The sequence below is a fragment of the Pezoporus occidentalis genome, unplaced genomic scaffold (assembly GCF_034315485.1).
Source record: "Pezoporus occidentalis ecotype Australia unplaced genomic scaffold, CSIRO_AGI_Poc_V1 ctg35, whole genome shotgun sequence".
Lineage (NCBI taxonomy): Eukaryota > Metazoa > Chordata > Aves > Psittaciformes > Psittacidae > Pezoporus > Pezoporus occidentalis.
Window position 1 is genome coordinate 2,455,497 of NW_026915483.1, and position 19,004 is coordinate 2,474,500.

Genomic DNA, 19,004 nt, shown 5'->3' on the forward strand with positions numbered 1-19,004 from the left:
TTATACCAGCTTGGCTGAAGCCGTGCTCGCACCAGAGGGACCGGATGCTGTACACTGCAAGCATCCAAGCAGCCTCCTTGTAATCAATTAGTAAGATGAGATAATTTAAAAGAAAATATTTCCTTTGTTCCATACAAATAACATTTTCATTACTCATTTCAATTGGCTAAACAGCAAAGCTAAAGCTTTTTCTTAATAAAAAGCGTACAGTCTTAAAGCAAACGTAAAGATGTTGGAGATATTCTTTCTGGTAAAGGATACAGCAGAACTAAAGGGGAGTTTTATCTTTGGGTCACAGATAATACTTAGGGCAAAATGGGGAACTCTTTTTGAAACTCCTCTAAGAAGAATAGCCTGTTATCTCTGCTGACTGACTCCAAAGAAAATCAACTGCAATTTTACCCAATATGTCCCGTTTGGTCCCTGTTCATGCCTGGGAAGGTACATTTCCCTCAAAGTCAGCCTGTTGCTACCACATCCTCCTGTCTTGGAGTAGCAGAAGTCCAAGAGGTTTCTCTCTGATGTGTTGCCAGGATGCTCCTTACATCCGTTCTTACGCAGGACAGGTCTCGGCAAACTCAGCAAGATACATTAAACTCCCTTTGCACAGAGCAATCTTTTTCCATTACAGAAAATCAGGGAAAGAGGAGGCAGCTCTCCTTTTGTTGAGGATCACAATTCTTGGGTGTCCTACAGACATGGCTGTTCAGGGTACACCTAAAAGACCCCAGTACATCCTCAAAACAATGGCTGGGCTTGCTTAGCTTTAAAAAGCATGACTGTTGTCACTGCCGTCAATGCCATTTGGGTTCAGATTTAGGAGAAAACAGATTTATTCTTTTTCGTTTCAATTAAATAAGCACATACTTATAGATATACTCACACTCCTGAAGTCTGGAGGAATTAGATGAAAATGGCTGATGATGAAACTCAAATGTTGTGTGCTGGAATTCAGAGCCAGCTTTCCAGGATTAGATGTCCCCGGCTAACCTCAGCTGTTAGGAATTATTTTGGAGCTTGGCCCTGGCAGGTGAGGGGGAACCACGAGGAGAAGAACAAAAGGGTTTCTCTTCTGCCCCTGCCTCCTCCCTTCGCAGAGCCGGGCAAATGTGGTTTTCATTCAGGAATACAAATGTCACCTTCAAAGTCACGCTGGGGAGGAAGGGGGGCAGAAGAAGAGTTAAACAAAAATTAATTAGATTGCAATTTATCAAGTTTTTTTTTACTGTGAAATTGAATCAGAGAGTCTTAACATCTGAGTGATGAGCAAATGAGGGAGCTAGCCTGCAATGTGCTTGCAACGCCGCAGACTTCCCCTCCGTCCTAAACAGCCTCTAATACTTTGTTTTCTTCAAGGCCAACCCTTTTCTGATGTAAATAAACCTGTGATCCCATGTCGCCAGGAGTCCAGGGAAAACAGCTCCACCTTACGTGCTGTTCTTGGAGCCCTTAGAGCAAAGCAGAAGCACCACTGAAAGCTGTTTGGGACTGCTCAGTGGTGAAGAACCATTTTTTTCCCTATGTTATCCCCCACCTTGTGCTTCTGGAAGTCTCCAGGCAGGGAGCTATTTTTGTTTCCTCCAGGTTATGACAGCCACGATCCAACGGCTGTGTACGTGCTACAGCTCTGACAGCAGACGTGAATAATGGAACAGGGCTATGAACACAAGAAGTCACTCTGAGTGCTTGCTGTACTTTCTTAATGTATGTGACATTGACATAATACGCCCTGGGGCATTTTGGATCAGATGGTGTTTGCCTGTTCCACGTGTTGGTTTTATGAACAGCAATCAAGTTGTGAAACACATGTAGGCAGCGTGTGTGGCGGGTGGCTTTCCATCCTGTGCATGGGTGGGGAGCACACAGCTGTAGGGAAGGCAAAGCTCCAAACAGAAACCCCTCTTTGCTATCAGAGGAGAGGGCTCCTGCTCTCCGGCACGGCTCACAGTGAGCTGCCTGGATGCTGCTGCAGGGTAATGGTGTTATACTGTCATTTTATCTGACTGTATAACACACATGGCACCTAGAAACAGCTTTCATGATACACAGAAGCTCAACCAGATACATCTCGCAGGAGCTGACATGTGAGTTGGATACGTGCCTCACCAATATAAGATATTAAAGCACTGTTTCCTAAGCACACAAGCTAGATAGGTGTGTTGCAGCTCAGTGAAGGGTGAGCCCAAGCCCCTCTTCCTTAGGCTGCAAGGCAGCGTCCCATCAATCAGGTAGAGTCCACAGAGCTGCATTCATGAATCATCAGCACTGCACACTATATCTCCTCCTCCCACAGCTCCCCATCCTCCAGCAGGAAAAAGTCCATTTCTGTAGGCACAGGAAGAGGGATTAATCCCTCTGATTTCCTCCTCCAATGCCTTTTCCTTTCTCCCTGATACCCCATTCCAGCTTTCATCCTCATATCTGGGCTATTTAGTCTAGAGGAGGGAAGGCGGAGAGGAGACATGATAACAGTCTACCAATTATGTAAAAGGTTTATGCAAAGAGGAAGGCAAGACATTGTTATCCACATCTGTGCGGAAAGCACAAAAAGCAATGGGTTTAAATGCATCAAGGGAGAGCTAAGTTCAGTGCTAGAATAACTTCTCTGATGAAAGGGTTTTTAGACACTGGATGAGGTCGCCTAGGGAGGCCGGGGGACCTCCACTGCTGGTGGGGTTAAAGAAACACGTTAGACAAACGTGTCAGGAGCAGTTTGTATAAGCATGGATGAGATGGCCTCCTTCTAGCCCTGTTTTCTTCTATACCATGGTGATAACTGTCCCAGCTTTGCTTCTTGGCAAACCACCACAGCAAAATTCCACTTCACCTGTGTTTTTTCTGTATATGAGTGACAATCCCATGGCAGCAACACACTTGGCACTTCTGAAGCCAGAATATAGAATGATCCCTCCAGTCATGACTCAATGAGCACAGCTATCAGGTCCTGCAGGACCTAGACGATTACTCTACCCGCTCCTAAATCATTTCATTGTCTCTTAGACAGTAGGCAAAAGAAATTCAAGCATCCTAAGAGCTCACTGCTGCTGCAGAGGACAAGGGCTCACACTCACAAACGCACTATGACTCTAAAGCAGGGGCGCAGCAACAGCTTCCCCAAAAGCATGGGGATCTCCCCACCAGCAAGACACTTGAAGAACATTACTTTGCCCAGTGCAAGAATACCAAGATATCTTGGACTGAGCTTGCATTTGTGACTGGTACCGCCTGGTCTTGCACAGCCCTTGCAAGAAGCAGCATCTCCTGAGATGCTTTACTCTGAAATGCACTTCTCACCAAATTACACTGAAAATAGGACTGATCGTATGTTTACACAAGGATATCCTTAAGTGCTTTGCTGGACTGGGGCCTTACCCAGCTACATTTCAGGCTCTTGGAGGTCAGAAGGGACTGATTAGCCTCTTAGCATGACCTGGGTGCTTAAAGCCTACACGTGTCAAAATGAGAGTATTTTACTAGATATTTATAATTTTTCTGTGTTCTACATATTCTAGGCAGAAGAGATTGTCAATAACAACAAAATCAGAAAACAGTCTTTCTAACCAGCAAAAAGGTATGTGTGAACCCTAACAGATATAATTTGTATCATTACTGCTGGTGAAGTTATAGTAATCTTTAGCAAGGAAATATGGATCAATAGCTACTTGAGAAAATGCAGCTGCAGGTATCTAAATGGGCATGAATGAGAAAGTGAGGTGTAAAAGGTAATAGCAGAATATTTAAACCAGATGAAAGCTATAAGGTAGATTAGTGACCCTGAAAGAACCAGATTAGTAAAAAAGTAGAGAAGGGCAACAATGATTTATATACTTGCCCTGCATAAATATTACAATGCTTATTGAAAGATGCAGTAAATTATGAACAAAGTAGAGCTTTATTAGATTAGTGACAATGGAATTTATATAGAAAGGCTGACATCTTTGGAAAGTAGGAAAGAGAAATTAGTTATATATTAAATCTCTACTCCATGGCAGAAAAAGAAATGCTCAAGCCTGGAACTAATCTGACTTAGTCTTGCTAATTACACATCTGTTTCCAGATCCTTGTGACATCAGTAGAACCAATGTATGGAAAGCAATGGAACACCAGGAAGGGGTACCCTCAGAGATGCTAAATGCTAGAAGCTGAGAGTGGGCTGTTTCTGTCACTGTGGAAACAGGTGGGAGTTTTGGGGTTGACCAAGAGGCTCCTAAACCTTTATCACAATTACTGCCATGATGTCGAGAGCCCCTGGTCTTGGGTCATACCATGCTGCTCTATAAAAAAGACAAAAGACAGCAGCCACCTCTCACAACCTTTAAATCTAACAAAGCAAGGCAAAGCCTGGTAGGACAACAAAGCAACTCCAAATCCTATTTCCCACCTGAATTCCTAATTTGTACTAGGGAGAAGGAAATTTCTGTCAGTAAGAGCAAACTTCTTCAACTAGCTTAAAGAGTTTTATTAAGTTAAAAATAAAAGGAAAAACAAATAAAGTCCAACCTAAACAGTTTTACAGTTTTCAGTTTATGCAGTTCTGATTGCAAAATACACATATTAATTCCAGCCTGTTTATATCAGTGGGAGGGACAAATTGGCCATCACAGTACTCATTATTACACATGGAAATATATTTATTATCAAATCAAGTCCCTGCAGTGACTCTAACAACTTTTTTGACCTTTGCCATCCATAAAAGAGCTAACTCTACAGAGAAAACATTCTGGGGCACTGTTTGCACCAGTTAAACAGGGCACAGTCAACTGCATTACTGGGACACAGCAAACTGCTGATCATTAAGGTCTGTGATTTTTTTTTTACTGCAGAAAGAGTGGCTTATGCTCTCCTCCAGCCCTGAAACTGCACTTAAGCCAAATTCTTACCTCCATCATCAAGGTAAGATCAGAGGAGCTGGCACTGTGTAGTGTGCTGCTCGTTATTCACCGCTTGCCATGTATGGGTGACCCGAAAACCTGACCTACAGCCTAGTGAGCCCCTTTGGATTTCTCTGCGCTCCAGATCAAGCCTTAAGAGAACAATTAGAGTGAACGAGCAAAGTAAAAATGAATTTTCGTGAGTATATTTCTGATCACTTCTGCATATTGCTTTTTGCTCCCTGTAAAAGACCTTGCCCAGGTACAATGCAGCCAAAGAATGTTTTAGCTAAGAGAGGACTGCAGGTTAATATCCATACTCAAAAGATCTATATACACGGGAATAACAGGATGGCTAAGAAATCAGAAATATTAAGTAGCATCAGCACCCACAGAGAATAAATTTCACAGGCAGGAGAGTTCAGATACAGCTATTATGAAACCATGAATCTTCAGCTCCTTTATGTTATTATATTTTTCAACAACTCTTACAAGGAAGGAAAAAGTAGAATATGCTAGTAATCCTCTTTAATTCACCTCCCTTAAAGTTCGGTGTGAGCAGAATAACCCATTCTGTTTGAACACTGTAATTCCTATGTAAATATTTTTAGTTATGCTGTTTAACCCTCTATGGGAAGCTCATGAATTTGAGAGACTGTATATACCTTGGATTGCCTATTGTAATTTCTCACCAGCATTAGCTTGAATTTAGCTGGCAGCTACCTTCTTTTAAAAATCGTCATTAAAACTCTTCCCAGCCCATGTCTGATCTGGACAGAGTTTTCCTCCAAGTCCTGCCTCCATGTTATTCAACATCTCATCCTACATTATTCAAGGCTTTAGTATCTAAAGACTGGAGTATTTCAACTCTTGCATCTATAAGTAGTGAAGGATAAATACATATTTATTGGTCCACAACAGCTGCTGTTCTGTAGTGAGCTAATTACATATATGCAGAGAAAGTAGTCCCATGGGACGTGGGGTGGCAACTTCAAATTAGGCTGGGAAGGCAAATGCTGGGATGGGGTCTGCTGCTTCTGCGCAGTGCTGACACTGTCTGCAAACACATTCTTTTGCCATAAGAAAGAGCAAAAAGGAAGCATGAGAAAAAGGAGGACCACCCCATTAATCCCACACTGCATCCTTCACCTACCACACCTTCATGAGGAATGGAAACCCAGCTTCACCCTCACACCTGCACAACCTTCCATTGGCCTCATTTCCTCTCTCCTCCGCATCCTCCCACAGAAATGGGTCTATCTGTTAAACAGAGGTTAGGAGACTGGCTTTTTTTTCGTGAAATATTTAAGATGGCCTGTGTCTGTATATGAAAACGGGGGATTAGTTTTCCTGCAGTATCTGCATTTGGTGAAGATTACAGGAAACTATTTTGTAAAGGAAATACATAATTCTTTTGGTCAATTATTGCCCTTACAGTCTCTTCTTCCTTGCAGGCAAGCCTTATCCAGATTTCTTCATGGGATATTCAATATGTGAATTCATTTTCTGATTTAAATAAGAAAAAGAACCATATATATTAATAAACACTGAAGATTTTTGTCCTGATGCTGCAAAAAACTGTCTTGATCACACAGCAGTGAAACATAGGGCTAAAAAAACACCAATACAGGAAAAAAACATTGTCGTTTGCATCCATCACAGTGAAACAAAACAGTCAATACCACCTTAACATGAAGCATAAGAATGTCAAAGTAACACCTGCTTGTGAAATGGTTGATTTTTATTAAATTGTTCCCTACTGAAAATGGTCCCATAGAAACTTTTAACTCTGCTTAATCAGTGCCAAAAAAAGGGGAAGGAGGAAACCTCAAAAAAGATGATTCTCATTTCCTTTTCTAAATGAAAAATGTCCATTTCATGAGGGAAAGGTCAGCTGTTAGGCAGAGTCTTGGTGCACTTTAGAGAACTTAAAACTTGCACCTGGAATTCCTCACATCCTAAATATTCACCTCCCTCAACCTGGCTGAGAATTGCTGTTTAATACTACATCTTTGTCCTTCCATTACTCAGACAGTTGTGTCTTTCTCACTCAGAATTTACTCTTCCTGTAACATTTTCTGGATTATATATGATAAATACTGTTTTATGTCATAATCCCAGCTAGACAGCTGGAGAAGCATTAAATAGATATTGTGACATGTCCAATAAATAGCCATCTAACTACATTATTAATAACCTAGAATTTAGTCCAATAAATATTGCAATAAATTTGGGTTTGTCAGTACATCTGTATAAATATCAGTAACAAGACAGACCAGAAATGACTATACCAAAGAGCTTTGATTTTGGAAAAAGTCCATGTGCAATACTTCATTCCCCTCGGGGAAAAAAAAAAACTATAATTATTCAGCAAGTAATAGAACATGGCGAAAGGGAGAGATTATTGAACAAATTGCAGTGTATTTAGGTGAGAAAAAATGAGGCAATGCAAAGCAAGGCATGTTGAAATAAATGTCTATGGGAGTTGTGCAATCTTTGCATGCATTAAAAGAGCAATAATTTTCCACCTATTAATTAGCTGCTATTGCCAATACCACTGAACAAAATAGACATCAAATACCTGTTTCTTCAAGAGTGCATCTTGTATTGTCTGCTAAAACTTCTGACAAATATTCCAAGCATTTGGCTCACCACACAGTAGCCTTATCAATACCTGCCACACCAGTATTTCTTCACCTTCCACCCACATTTACCATCCTTTGGATGACAGAAGCTAAGAGCAGCTTAGCATGAAGTAGCTACTGTGGCCCTGGCAGGAAGGAGAGGTCTGTCCCCACCTCACATGCCTGATGCCAATGCCTGTGAGTGCGCCACAAGGCCGACCACTGAACTTTGACTAGTGCCATCAGCCCCTGCTGCTCCATCAGGACCTAGGTTGCTCATCTATGCTCAACCACAGAGAAAAACGTTTTGCATTTCCGCTGCTCAAATTTGGACACCTTTAAGGAACCTCCCTGGTTTTGCTTTCCCGTTAGCCAAAATACCATTCACTCTCAATTATTGGTGATGACAATAGCTGCAACAGTTCTATGTTTATTCTAGTCTGTTTAGTTTAGCTTGGCTTAGTTTCATTTCTGTTTATAAACTTAGCAACAACAATAACAACAAAGTTTTCTGTTCAGAGGAGTCTTTTAATACCACTATGAGTTCCCTATTTATATCCTCCTGGAGCCCTGGGATCAGGAGATAATACTACCGGTTTCCCCCCATGTAAGTCCACTTACAAACAAGTTACGCAGTTGCTCCCTGTTAGACAAAGGATATGCATAGTCTAATACTTTCCACAGGGTCAGACTACTGGGTCATGTACTCCACCTTGGTTTCTGACTATTCAGTTCTGCTAAGTACTGTGGAAGCACTCAGTTAAGTTATGAGAAAAGGGGAACATTTCTTCTGCATTCTACTTCAGTCATCAGCAATACGCATTGAAGGCAATAAAGGTTGTCCAAAGGAACTGAAATTTTGGGCAAAGCACTGTAGATGTGAAAACAGCAATTTTCTGGGAGCCTACAGATCACAGCAGAAACGTATCATGCGTGCTTACACTGGCAGCACAGTTGCCTTATCTCCTGTTCCTTGGAACTACATCACAGTGAACTTGGAGATCTCATGGGCTACACTGATTGACAAGAGCGTTCCAAGAGTTGACATACCTGCAAGAGAAGAGACCAAAGCTGGTTGCTCTAATAGGTGATACCATTGCTCTTTCCATTCCCTCCATGGTTGTCGAGCCTTAGACTGCCCCACACTTTCCCCACACATCCCTCCATGAACGTCTGCAATATTTTCTTTCATTTGATAGTCTCCAATCTCTGTAGATGTCTAAGCATGGAAGGAACTGTCTCAGACTTGTTCAGATTTCATGTGGTGCCATCAAAATCCATTCAATCTTCTTCAGTTATGACCACTTTCCTGCCCAGGGAGGAGCATGACACATACACAGTGCTGATCACATCTGGCTGTTTTCTCCAGGTGGGATCTAGCTGTTAGTTTTACAAATAAACACAACGCAGACCATACTGACACACTGTCCTGTTCTATCCATGTGGTATTCCAAAGAGGGACAGCTTTCGGAAAAAGGCTGAGCTGCCTCTTGAGCAGTGAAACGTTCTCAGCAAAGTATGGGACAGGCAGATTTGAAGCATGTAGGTACAGAAGTTCCTCTTTCCATTGGCTGCTTTAAAGCACAGTCTCATCAAACACAGAGGGTAGATGCAGGGAAGCATGAGCCTCAATTAATAGGTCAGAGCCTGCACACGTCTAATTATAAACCCATTTGGCCCTAGCCTAAACATCCTAATCTTAGTACCCAAATACACAAGTCTGCCTGGAGCGACACAAAACAACAATAACCCATACAGTGATTTGCCAGCCTCAAACCATTCATGCTGTTCTTTCGGTTATCACAGTTTATTTTTTGGACATTGTGGCTCCAGAGGCTACTAGCAGAGCAGTAAAGCACCACAGAGGATACAGTGATTTGTGACAAACCACTTCAAGGACAAGAGAAACCTTTTCAAAGTTTTCACTGTCTGTCTCTGTGTGATGTGCTGCAAAGGTCAATTTGTTTTGAAATCCTCACTTTCAATTTGCATTACTGATCAACCTAGTAATTATAAATGTTAATCTATTCTTCAGTGGCCTTAAATTCAGAGATCGAGACTGCTCAGCTAAATAAAAATTCCACCTCTTCCTGTGATTTATTAAGACTTGAGTGATACCGAGAAGCCACTGAGTTAGAGCACTGATATAAGCATGCTTTCAAGGCACATCCTTAATTAGTTTTAAAGCAGGATGGACCAATTTATATCACTTTGATTTAAGTCAGTTTTCTTAATTGTGGTTTAAATCAGAACCAGGAAATAACAATTTAAGTAACTAATTTGCATTGCAATTTTGCCTTCTAACAGATATTCATAAGAAAGAGTTATTCTCAGAGACTGACAACTAATTAGAATGTTTAATTGCAAAGAAAGGTGGCTTTGAGGTTGCATTTAATATTTGTTTTTGTTAACTAAGAGAATACATCAAAACCATGCTTACGTCACCATATACCTCAGCATTTATTTTGGGGTTTTATTTTTACATTTGATTTGGGAGAAAACAGGACATAGCATTTTTAGTCACCCAATGAACCTCTTCAGTGGTGCTTTGTGTCATGCTGCTTCTGAACAACAATATCCAGAAGAACATAATTGTTTAAGTAGAACTACATTGTGTCTTGCATATTTTAGGAAATATTATCAAAATATTCCTTGGATTTCAAGGTAGTTGGTGCATCTAACAGTGCAAATATTATCAGCAAATAATCAGCTGTGCTATTTTTTCCTTGCTTCCATGTTCTCCGAGATCAGGATTAGTCAGACACACACCCCACCACACACACCTTTTGCTCATAATGTGGGAGAGGATAAACAAATTTTCCTGTTCTTTCAACTCTGAGTTCTTTTCCCAACTTGGAATATTCCAGTCATTAAGTGATGTAAACCAGATAAAATAGAAAGAAGAAAATGTTCTTTTTTGCACCTGCAAAAAAAGGCTACAGCTGTCAAAAGCTAGTTTATTACTCAAGAAGCTCCAATTCCAGGTGTCTAACTAGTAATTTCTCCAATTTAGTAATTTGACATTCTTCAGTTGAGTTATTCACTGCCAATATTCTGTTATTTTTATGTAAGGGTTCATTAATAAGAAAACATAATGGTGTGCTAGGCATTCAAAACAAATTCAGGCTGTCATCATCCCAGAATACGTGTGTTCAAGTTTAGTTTTAAGAGGAGAAAAATGTTAATTTGAAAATTAAAAAAAAACATGCATCTGTGTTGTAAAAATACACACAGGTTCTCACCACTAAGGAACAACTGACAAAAGGACAAGAACCTGAACAGATTAACTCACAGCTGCTTTAGAAGAAAGCACAACAAAAGCACTCCACAGCCTGAATGTTGCTATGCACAGGACAGAATTGCCTTACAGACAGAAGAAAGAATCGGAGAAGATCATGTTTTGTTGCATGATAAAGTATGATTTGTACCAGTTGCACATAACAGAGATTTGTCCCTTGTAACTATTTATACCAGCCCGGAAATAAACTCTCTTCTCTACACACCATTATTCTCAGATATGACAGAAAGGGCACAGCTCTAAAATCAAAATTCTTTATTAGCTCAAATACTTATTCTAAATTCTAACTCTCTACATGATTAGAAATTAGTCCACTAAATTAATGTGACTGCAATGAAAGGGAACTTTCCAACTCAATTACTTGGTACAAGTCTAGAGCATAGTTTCTGAAGCCAATGACTTTTTTTGGTAGTTTCTATCCCCACTGGCAGGAGCAGGACATCAACCCTCACTGCTCATAGAGGCTGCCAGGAGGGCAGGACTGGGGAGTACTCACCTCCACCTCTGAGCAATGGCACTGTAACTCCTCAAAACGAGCTTTGGAGCTGTTCTCAATGCTATTCTCAATATTGGCACTAGGAAATCCTGTTCCATGCACCAAAACTTTGCAGTGTAACAGAAGCCCAGCAAGGGAGCTCCACACTGCAGTCTTCGCTGTGGGTTCACACTAGATGTCCTTCATGCTACAAGCTCTGGGGGCTGGCTAAAACACTGCACTCATTTTCAAACTGTTTTCTGTAATACAAGACATTTGTTTTAATTTCTGCACTGAAGTGTTGAAGGTGATGTTGAAGACGCCACCTGGTACTCAGTTACCAGTGCTAAGCTGGTCCTTAGCTCCTGGAAAAGGATTAATTCCCCTGTAGGGCAGGGACTAGAAGCTAAATTAAACAAGCAAGTTAGCTTCTCACCAGTTCTGATTTTACAGCACAGGAACAGGCACATCAAAAAAGGACCAGGCAGGCACACGCCTGGGAGGGAGCAGGATGAAACATCCAGCTAACTTTCTGTAAGGCCCTAAAGAGAGGTGCCAGAAACAGTAACTGAGGAGCTGTGACCATGCTGCAGCTAAGGGTGTACGCCCACAAGTTCCCCTTACATCTCCCTTTCTGCTGAAAGCCACTGAACTTTACAATTCCTATACACAAGTACCAACCTACCTGGAAATGACAACTCAGATGTGCAGAACAGACAAAAGGGATCAGTAAATATTGCAGCCCTGTATTTGGACTGAGATATTAATTCCAATGAACATTCAAGACGAATTAAATACTTTAAAACCTTAGTGAGTACCTACATTAAGTTATGTCTGCTAAAGCCATCAAGTCTGCAAAACTTGCTTAGAAGAATCATAGCAGGGGAAGCTCTTGACACACTGATGTAATTTTTCATGTTTTGGAAAAAATAGGAAATTCCAGCAATCATTGAATCCAGTTTAAAAGCCTTTCTGAAAGATGTGCATTAGTCAAATATAAACCATTAAGTAAATACATGGAAAAACATAATGCCCTTGAAGAAATAAACAAGTGATATATACCATTTCAGACTAAACAAAATAGCTGTTCTCTCTTAGCCTTGCACTATGTTTGAAATCATTGGAAAGCAATTCTAAAGAAAAGATTGGATTATTGACTAAAATGGAAGAAAGTGTTCTTTCTCCCTACAACTCATGCCTGAATCAATGCAGAGTATCTTAAAGCCTGCCTACCATCTTGCTTTAATCCATTCCTGCTGATAGTGGAAAAGTGCTGTACAAAAGCCCGCGGTATCTGGTCACCAGGAAATCACTGCTCTGTACAAGGATCCCTCATTTGGATCACAAATCAGGCTGCCCCTCCCAGACAGCACTTGATGAGGCAGATGGGGAGATATCTGAGGATCCATGTACTCCCCCTGACCCTGGCAGTGAGGTGGATCCCCGTTGAAATAAGCTTGGCATGCACCAAGAGCCAATGCTCAAACAACACTGAATGTGGTACATTTCATCCCAACCTGACTCCAGATTCCAGTTGGCTCTCCTGCATTGTTGAGAAATCAGCTAAATGGTGGAGGCAATCAAAATGCCTTTGCTAGCTAGATACTTCACCTCCTGTGTGGGGAGGGAAAACAGCAGAGTAGAACTAGCTGACATCAGGAAAATTGAGAAGCTGTAATTCATACAGAATTGGCCCAGAAATAATCAGATTCCTAACCCCTTTATTTGTTCCTGGACTGGATCCATTCTGACCAGATAAACTCCTCCACAGTAGAATACACAGCTTTGCACATTGATGTAATGAAGTGATGGGTCACACTGGTGCTATCGTATCCAGGATTTATGAGGAGACATCATTGCCTGAGATCAGGAATTGGAGGGGGCAGAGATATTTCAGTTCAGCTCTGCAAACATGTCTGTAAGACATGTTTAAATGGGTGGGATGAAATCAGTCGAATTAAGGTGCTGTGCATGGGTGTATCTCCAGTGATCTCAGAGCGATTCCAGTGCACATCAGTACAGGATCTGACCGGTTAGGGATTAATGCATAAACTGGGTACGTCTATTATCAAAAGCAGGCACACCTCCTACAGGTAATTCAGAATATTTCCCCTCCTTTCCTCAATATAAAATGCTCAGTTCAACTACAAAAGCTGCCTTCCCTGCTGATCACCTCTTGTCTCTGTTCAGCATGTTACCTGCATTCTTCATTCAGCAGCAGCTGTGCAGAGTTGGTCAAACACTCCAAGTTGTTTGTCAAAGTTTGGCTAAGGCTTTTCATCTCCCTGCTTTCCTGTGAGGTGCCCAAACATAAGTCATCTCTGTTGGCTTTTGGAGCAGATTAATTCAGAGCACAGCTTCAGAACTGGCAGGTAATCAGTTAGCTGGAGTTTAAAGTGAAGTATTTTTCCCTAACAAGGGCAACCAAAAGGTGGCAAAGGTATTTCTGAATTAGCACATTTTAATATAGGTAATACATTTCCTAGAGCCACATCTCTAATGCCACCTCACGGGCATTCCTTCGCTAGGGGTGATCTGAAAAGCCACTGGAGGTGACAGAAAACTAATCAAAATGGAGGGTATGATTTATCACTTCTCAAATGCATGGGGGAATATTAAATTGTATCCTTAAGATTTCCATCCCTGAAGCACACTGCACCCTGGATCTATGGATACAGGAGAAAACCTCCCACTAACATCACTCCCGCTTATTCTCAACCTGTTAGATGTTACTGTAAGGGGTTGGCACCAAAGAGAAGCCATAGGCATCAAGAGCCAGGCCAGGGGTGCAGGGGCTCTTTGCAGCACTCCTCAGCCAACTGGTAGAGTAATACAGGAGAAAGGGCTGGTCTGACCACACACAGGTTTTGCCACACAGTGCAGGGGGAAAGAGAGCATACCTGCAACATCTTGGATCCCCGATCTATAGCCAGATAACAGGTAATAGGAGTCTTCCATAAAGATGAACTCCATGGAATTCTTTAACATTAATATCTGTCAAATAATTAGTTCTATACTGTGCTCCCAGGAAATAGGCTATTCATGTCAGCATAAAGAAGTACGAATGCCATTTGCAGATAGGAATGCCCGTTAACCCCCATCCTCAAAATGCTCATCTCTACAAGACAGGAGAGAGGGCAGCATGGGACCTGATCTCACTGCCAGTCAGTGGCAACCTGGGTCCTATTTTTCTTCAAGAGTTCTCACACCAAATTTATGCCCAATTATGCCCAAGTAGATGCACTGGTGGTTGAGTGAAATTAGATGGGTATGATCAGGATCGGTCTCCAGAGAAACAAAATGGTGTAGGCACAGTTATTTATCACAACTACTTTGTTTTTCTGGGAGGGGGGAAAAAAGGAAAGATTTGAGTTATAGCTATTTGATGGGTAACATTGCAGTAGACAGATTAGTCCCTGTAATCCACTGGCACCATCAGCAGAGAAGTAAATCAAACATGTTTTTATTCATCTTGTATATCTATTAATACAATCCATTGCAATGGTTATTCAATATTTATGTTGTCTGCTTGAATTAATGCATATTTCATTATCTTTTCAAAAGTAGGATAGTTGAAATAGTGCAGCATTGCTTTTTATTTGACAGAGCTTTAATCTTTTGCTCATCATGCTTTTACCTGAACTGTTGTTTGAAAAAAATGAATAAATGAGGTTTTTGCAAGATAAGGATTTCCCATATTAGAATTCAGCTGGTCATGGTATCATGATAGCTCTGACACTTCTAATAAATAATAAGAGTGTGAAGATCTGTTTTTTTTACTGCCTGTATTACTTTGAATGAATAGCATCCACCATACTGAACAACATTTAAAAGTGCTCATACTGTAGCCAAAAGAGTCAAATTCCACCCTTTCAGAAGATAATCAACTGCAGAGGTAAGGAAAGACTTTCCAGTCTACTTACAAGAGTAAACATCGTTTGTGGCTCATCTCAGCCAGTCATATCTACCATGGTACTCTCAATTTGGTACAAAACATCACAGAGAAAAATAGATCAGATTTCTCTAAATCATTAGAATATGCCTGCTGCCTCACTCCAGCCTTTTGTCGTTTGACTCACACTGAGTTTCCCAACCCAGCATCTTGTTCCATTTGGTAGGGAAGAACCAGCTGAAAGTTAGACTGGAGGAGAAAATCTGCAAACATAGACCTTGAGAGACAATCATCTGCCCCCTTGTAGGTGCCCACAACCTCCAGGGTGTGGGTGAAAAGAGGTTTGCAACTATGGTGGCTGAAAAACCTTGCTCCTGAAACAGCCTTGTCATATACTTAAGTCTGGATCCAGGTCTAGGAAGACAAAAGAGACATCAAGAAGACATCAGGAAGGTTCAGGAAGATATCATCATGATCCACAATGCGTGCTTCAGAATCAGTATGGATTTTGCACCACTCTTATTTCATGTAAGAGGTTTCAAATGAAGCACTTAGAATGAACTTAACTGAAAATAGAAACAGAAGACAGCTCTTATTGCTGTTGTGCCATAATCCATGCTACCCCAAACCATCCTCTGAGGCAAGAAACTGAAAAACCCCATCAAGGAAACAGCTCCATAAAACAGAAAAATAAAGTATAAACAGAAAAATAAAACCAGATGCCAACGTGTACCCAAAGGAACTATTAAAAGTAAAATGTCTGTCAGTATAGGATGCTCCATTGCACACATCTGGTGCTCTCAGCAATACAGAACATTTCTTTAATTGCTACACCTGAGACCAAGAAATAAACCTAGGGACTGATCTCAGTGTATATTGAGACAGGTGGAGATGAGTAGCAGCATGAGGATTTCATTTGTCAATAATCAAGCAGTTATACATTACTGCATTAAACAGATATGGTCAGGATACAGCCATGTGTCTATAATTTTATGTCTGTTTTGTAATTCCTTCTGGTGCCAGAATTTGAGAGATAACTGTGATAAGCCTCCCATTTGGTATATATCATCCAATATTTTTTGCACAATCCAAGATGTCAGTACAACAACGTTCAGTAGAAAAGGCAATGGACTAGAAGTCAAGGGAGCTGGGCTGACTCCAGACTGCCTGCCCTGATTTTGGCTGGGATGGAGTTACTTTTCTTTCTTAGTAGCTGGTACAGTGCTGTGTTTCAGATTTAGTATGAGAATAATGTTGATAACACACCAATGTTTTAGCTGTTGCTAAGTAGTGCTTACCCTAAGCCAAGGACTTTTCAGTTTTCCCATGCTCTGCCAATGAGGATGGGCACAAGAAACCAGGAGGGAGCACAGCCAGGAAAGTATCCCTCTGAACTGGCCAAAGGAGCTGGCCAGGAGCCACTGATCACTGTTTGGGAATGGGTTGGGCATCAGTCAGTGGGTGGTGAGCAACGGCATTGCGCATCTCTTGTCTTTCTTGCATTTTTTCCTCTCTCTTTTTCCTTTTACTGTGTTTTACTGACTTTGAATTATTAAACAGTTTCTCTCATCCTGTAGGTTTTGCCTCTTTCCAATTCTATTCCCTATCGCACTGGGAGGTGATAGGAGTGAGTGAGTGGCTGTATAGCCAGCTTTAATTGCTGGCTGGTGTTAAACCATGACAATGCCACTTCTTCTCATGGGGTTGTTGCACATAACTGAACTTTTCTGTTCCTTTTTTATTTAATCAGGATGTAAGTACCAGCTACATGTTTAAACAGCACCTTGCATAATGGATCCTTATTCTCTCCTGGGGCCTTAGAAATGTGCAACTTGTCCACTGAAATTCATAACAGATCTCTCTACACAGCAAATACAGTGAAGCCAATGTACTGATTGAGAGAAAAGGTTTCAAAACCAGGCACAAGGCAACAAAGGAGATAACTACCACTACTCTGAGAAGCTGCTTGATATTTCTAAACTGGAAAATGAATTATTGGTCCTCTTCTATCGCTCAGCATCTCTATTACCTTCACCTCTCAATAAGATCATAGAATCATAGAATAGTTAGGGCTGGAAAGGACCTTAAGATCATCTAGTTCCAACCCCCCTGCCATGGGCAGGGACACCTCACACTAAACCATATCACCCAAGGCCTCCTCCAACCTGGTCTTGAACACTGCCAGGGATAGAGCATTCACAGCCTCCCTGGGCAACCCATTCCAGTGCCTCATCACCCTAACAGGAAAGAATTTCCTCCTCATATCCAATCATCTAAACTTCTCTTGTTTAAGTTTTAACCCATTACCCCTTGGCCTATCACTCCAGTCCATAATGAAGAGTCCCTCCCAGCATCCCTATTGCCCCCCTTCAGATACTGGAAGGCTGCTATGAGGTCTCCATGCAGCCTTCTCTTCTCCAGGCTGAACAGCCCCAACTTTCTCAGCCTGTCTTCATACAGGAGGTGCTCCAGTCCCCTGATCATCCTCGTGGCCTCCTCTGGACTTGTTCCCACAGTTCCATGTCCTTTTTATGTTGCGGACACCAGAACTGCACACAATACTCCAGGTGAGGTCTCACAAGAGCAGAGTAGAGGGGCAGGATCACCTCCTTTGACCTGCTGGTCACGTTCCTTTTGATGCAGCCCAGGATACCGTTGGCTTTCTGGGCTGCAAGCGCACACTGAAGCCGGCTCATGTTCATTTTCTCATCAACCAACACCCCCAAGTCTTTCTCTGCAGGGCTGCTCTGAATCTCTTCTCTGCCCAACCTGTAGCTGTGCCTGGGATTGCTCCGGCCCAGGTGTAGGACCTTGCACTTGTCATGGTTAAACTTCATGAGGTTGGCATCAGCCCACAAGTGTGTCGAGGTCCCTCTGGATGGCATTCCTTCCCTCCAGGGTATCAACCAAACCACACAGCTTGGTGTCATCGGCAAACTTGCTGAGGGCGCACTCAATCCCACTGTCCATGTCAGCAACAAAGATGTTGAACAAGACCGGTCCCAACACCAATCCCTGAGGGACACCACTCGTTACTGGTCTCCAGCCGGACATTGAGCCATTGACCACAACTCTTTGTGTGCGGCCATCCAGCCAGTTCTTTATCCACCGAGTGGTCCATCCATCAAATTGATGTCTCTCCAATTTAGAGACAAGGATGTCGTGTGGGACAGTGTCGAACACTCTGCACAAGTCCAGGTAGATGACATCAACTGCTCTACCCCTGTCCATCAGTTCTGTAGCCCCATCATAGAAGGCCACCAAATTGGTCAGGCAGGATTTCCCCTTAGTGAAGCCACGCTGGCTGTCACCAAGCACCTTGTTGATTTTCATGTGCCTTCCAGGAGAACCTGCTCCAAGATTCTGCCAGGCACAGAGGTGAGACTGACTGGTCTGATGGCAAGAGGTTCCTCAACTTTACCTTTTTTTAAGTGGTGTGAGTCCATACAAAAAGTACTTTAATATTACTGTTAAAATGTTCACATCCTCATTAGAAAAGATATGATTGGCTCTGAACCCAAGCTGAATATTCTGAAACAGATTTTAATAATTTCTCTGAGTAACACCAAGGTTCATCTTCTCATGACTCAATTTGCTATAGCTTGTCCTTTTGTGAACAATAGCACGTCATCTCCCATTGCCAGCTATTATTACCTATACATTTTTCAGCTGTATTTTGTGTTAACCTGGTGACCTACTACTCCATTTACCCCAATTTTGAGTTCTCATCTCTGTCATTACCCAAATCAAGAATGACATCTCTTGAACTATGGTGACTGCCTTAGAGTTCCCTCATCCTCTGCAAAATGAAAAATGTAGTCATTCATTGCCTTACAGCACATTT

The 19,004-nt window shown here is 41.8% G+C and overlaps 1 long non-coding RNA gene across 1 annotated transcript in view; it reads right to left on the minus strand.

Moving 5' to 3' along the window:
- Positions 1 to 8,452: 8,452 nt before the first annotated feature.
- LOC134169652 (uncharacterized) overlaps positions 8,453 to 19,004 on the minus strand; it is a 49,490-nt gene continuing 38,938 nt past the window's right edge. Inside the window, exon 3 of the long non-coding RNA XR_009966974.1 lies at positions 8,453 to 8,545. This is a non-coding gene — a long non-coding RNA (uncharacterized LOC134169652). The remainder of the gene's footprint in view (positions 8,546 to 19,004) is intronic.